This window comes from Schistocerca americana, chromosome 5, assembly GCF_021461395.2.
Source record: "Schistocerca americana isolate TAMUIC-IGC-003095 chromosome 5, iqSchAmer2.1, whole genome shotgun sequence".
NCBI classification, from domain to species: domain Eukaryota; kingdom Metazoa; phylum Arthropoda; class Insecta; order Orthoptera; family Acrididae; genus Schistocerca; species Schistocerca americana.
Window position 1 is genome coordinate 76,209,989 of NC_060123.1, and position 4,265 is coordinate 76,214,253.

Here is a 4,265-nt window from a genome sequence, read left to right on the forward strand (position 1 = left end):
CCTTGAAATTACTAGTAAAGTGAAATAAAAGGTATAGCTGAGGAAAAGGGCGTATGTGTTATCCTGTGCAGAACGTACTTCGATCGACTGTCTTAACATTTATGAAGTATTCATTGGTCATGATATGAAGAAGACATCATGTGCTTACAAGGTATGGCCTGTCTAGGAAAATCGCAGGTGTCGAGCAGATGAGTTGAGTGAAGGCACACCTTGTTTATCTGAAATGTAGTTCAACAAAAACATTTGCATCACTTTCAAGGACGTAAGCCAACGGCCTTGCTGCAGTGGTAACACCGGTTCCCGTCAGATCACTGAAGTTAAGCGTTGTCGGGCTGGGCTACCACTTGGATGGGTGACCATCCAGTATGCCGAGCGCTGTCGGCAAGAAGGGTGCACTCAGCCCTTGTGAGGCAAACTGAGGAGCCACTTGATTGAGAAGTAGCGGCTCCGGTCTCGTAAACTGACATACGGCAGGGAGAGCGGTTTGCTGACCTCATACCCCTCCGTATCCGCATCCAGTGACGCCTATGGGCTGAGGATGCCACGGCGGCCGGCCGTTACCATTAAAAATAAGACATATCTTTATTTTTCTACATAATTTCCAAGTACATTGAGGACATTTGTCATACCGCTTTATAAGCTTCAAAAAGCCTTCCAGGAAAAACTCAGGGCGCTGCGTACGGAAGAAGCGTTGAACGGCTTGCTTGACGTCAGCGTTGCGGCTAAAGCGCCTTCCGCCGAGAGTCTTCTTCAAAGCAGGAAACAGATGGGAGGCACTAAGTGCTAGATCCGGACTGTAAGGCGGATGGTGCAGGCGCTGCCAACCAAGAGTTGCAATATGGTTTTGCATTGCCGTCACCGTCTGTGGTCTCGCATTGTCCTCCAACAGCAGAACGCCAGATCTGAGAAGGCCAGGCCGCTTTTTCCGAATCACCTCTTGCAATTACGACAGAATGTCACAGTTCCGCGCAGCATTGATGGTTGCATCCTGCAGAAAGCCCAGCATCAAAACTCCTTTGGCGTCCCAGAAAACGGTGAGTAGCACTTTACATTCAGACGGAGTTCTTTTGAACTTCATTCGGACACGCGACGACGGATGTTTCCATTCCATGGATGTGGCCTTCGATTCGGGCGTGTAATGGTGGAGCCACGTTTCATCCCCCGTCACAATCCGTCGTAGAAGGTCATTGCCAGATTCATGGTAACGCACGAGCTGTTCCAGGCTGAACGCCATGCGTTGTTCCATGTGTGTCGGGGTCAGTTGGTGGGGCACCCATTGTGCTGACACCATCCTGTATCGAAGAATGTCGTGCATGATCTTGTGAGCTCGCTCATGTCCGATTCCAAGTTCTGCCGCTACTCCATCGATGGTGATCCGCCGGTTCACATGTCATCCACCTTCCTGATATTTGCCTCTGTAATGGCCGTGGGCGTCAGTCCAGGTCTCGATATGACCTGTACTTGCTGACGTCCATCACTGAATTGCTGGCACCTTCTCCGCACCATTTGCCTCGACACCTCACCCATACACGTCAACACGACGGTTATGAATTCCTGTGCCCGATACTCCACGTGCCCACTCATAGCGGATAACACCTCTCACTTCCACCTTAGACTACGACTCCAAAACGCACCTTCTCTCCATAGCTGCGGGAAAAGACCGAGCGGCCGGCCTCCGCTTTGCGCAGGCGCTGCGACAGCGCCATCTACCTGATCGCGGTCGACCTCTATCCAGTGGTGTATCAGTGTCTTGCACGTGTGCGTTCCCTCATATCACACGACTCTGCCCACAGTCGACAGCGGAAACTAGTTTTCCAAATCCCTCTCGTACATATCAGAAACTCTGGTGACGAATAGGACATTCTCCTTCACTGTCTACATCAATGTGCCAAGGCTTTGGTGATTTTTCGATTACGCAACTGCAGGAACCACTCGGTTTTGAAGCGAGTAACTCGTCGGGCTTCGTTCGGAGTTCATTTTCATCGAGAAAGGAAGTAACTTGGAGGTTGTTCGATGGAGAGCGGAAATGGTGAAAATCTGAGGGCAGAAGATCAGGTCAGTAAACTGGGTGCGGAGTGACCTCCCATACAATCTCCTGTATAGTGTTTCTTAGTAGTCTAGGAGAAGGCGAGCGAGCGTTATCGTGAGGTAGCAACACTTCACGTAGTCTTCCTGGACGTCGTTCCCGGACTGCGTCTGCAAGACGTCTCAACTGTTGACAGTTAATGTCAGCAGTGATGGTTACACGTCGGGGAAGCAATTATAGCACTCTGCGATCCATAGTTCAGGAGATATGGCCCAATGGACATTTACTGACATGCTTGAGAAACCAGCGTCTGCTTAAAATGGCGCACAGTAGAACGTCAACATCAGGCATAACGTTTTCATATATTATTTCTTTACTAATAACGCTATTCTCAACCAACTTCGTAGTGTGTATCTACACTTATCACTGAATGTACCTGCCAAAGTGTAGGAGATACCACGCTGAAAGTTGAATGTTAATAAATCTTTGGAAAGTTGGCCACCGATTCTACTGTGGTGTGCATACACAAACTCTGAGTCTGTTATTATCACGAGTAGTGGCGAATGAACAATTGTTGAGAATAATCGGGCAGACTGCGTTGGAGGACACTTGCGTGACTCGAGAGGTCGTCACTTGCCATGATCGTGCTAGTAGCGCCGGAGGAGACTTTGGTATTAATTGAAAATTTGTGGTAATTTGCCTTTTTGCTGCTCGTAGTTGTTTCTTGCTTGCGCATTGGGGGGATTTTGTCAGATTCGTGTATGCATACACTGACAGTAACACTCATATCGCTGTTGCGACTAGATACGTATTTATCGATTATAGACTGTGGAATAATCAAAGTATTCCTAGTCAATCTGTCAAAGAAAAGGAAAGGCCCGAGTAAAGTTTGTCAGTGTTTAAATTGTCAGTTTTCAGAAGACAGTTAATTAAAAGTCTTTACTGGTTTCTTTCATTACACCGATTAAGGCTTGTTCACTAAACCCCTCCTGATCATCGAATTTCTTTATAAGAAAAAAATAGCAGTAGTTTTAACAGTAGTGGTAACCATGAATAGCACTCTGTACGGATCAAAGTGTTTCTTTTAATTATTTTAGCATGTCACTGGGTCAAGAATATTAACGCAGTTGCGGTGGAAAGAAGAGTAAGTTGTCCGTTGCGTGCAGGAGCATCATCATCCTAATTGTTAGGAGATGTTGAAAAATAATTTTAACAATCGCAGATACAAGAGAATTTAATTTTTCATGATGTATTGGAAGACTAATAAATTTCTGTGTTCTTTTTTACCTCAGTCAGAATACTACTGTTGTCAGAGATGGAGATTTACACGTTTCCGTACGTCTTTTACCAGAACAATAACAAATTATGTGGAATTAAACTAATTTTAAAGCCATAAAGATTGAAATGCGTGAAAAACTTGCTTTTACCTAAAATGGCGTGCAAGTTGCCCAGATTATTTGCATCCAGTGTTTCATAATGAGAGCAATCGGCGACTCTCAACAGACGTTAAACATAATTCCAAACCTTTCCTAAACTGTTCTAGTTTACATGCTTAACGTCAAAAGTTCAAAACATTAACTGATTTGCGAAGTGATCTGAGTTTTTGAAGATATTTTTTAAGTAAGATTTCGATTCTTTAAATAATCGGGGACTTACTGATTACATGATTAGTAAACCAAAGAGTGATCCCTTGCACAAAAACCCGCACACTTCAGTTGTTTCATGAATATCGCTGAGTGAGGGTAACTCTCTCTGGTCTATAGCGCTGCGGGTGCAATATTTCATCGACAAAGCGCACATTGTTTCGCAGAGCTATACACGACGGGACGCGCTGAATTTTTGAGACGCCCCCTGCACGGAACGCATCAATTGTCCGCTATCGGTACAGGAACGCAGCGCAGGCAACAAGTGGAAAAGTCCTCCGACGCTGGTTGGTCGCAGTAAATAACGGGATTTTCGTGTCACCACTGAAGCGGCTAACCCTCAGTCAGCCCGTGTCGGAAAGAGCGTGCCGCATCCACAAATAAACAAATACGCGTGCGTTCCTGTATTTCAGTTGTGATAAAAGACTGAAAAGGCCCATGAAACATAGTAATATAATCCGACACAGAGCTCCCGTTTCAGCCGGAAATTTAAATAGCTGCTTCATAAATAAATTTATAAAGCAGTTGTAAATATACTGAAAGATTATGAATAAATGTCGACAGTTAAAGGGTTGGTCATTTGTAAGTTTCATGTG

The 4,265-nt window shown here is 45.4% G+C and overlaps 1 pseudogene; it reads left to right on the plus strand.

The window, feature by feature from the left end:
- The first annotated feature begins 266 nt into the window (after window positions 1–266).
- LOC124617471 lies at window positions 267–384 on the plus strand (annotated as a pseudogene).
- The last annotated feature ends 3,881 nt before the right edge of the window (window positions 385–4,265 follow it).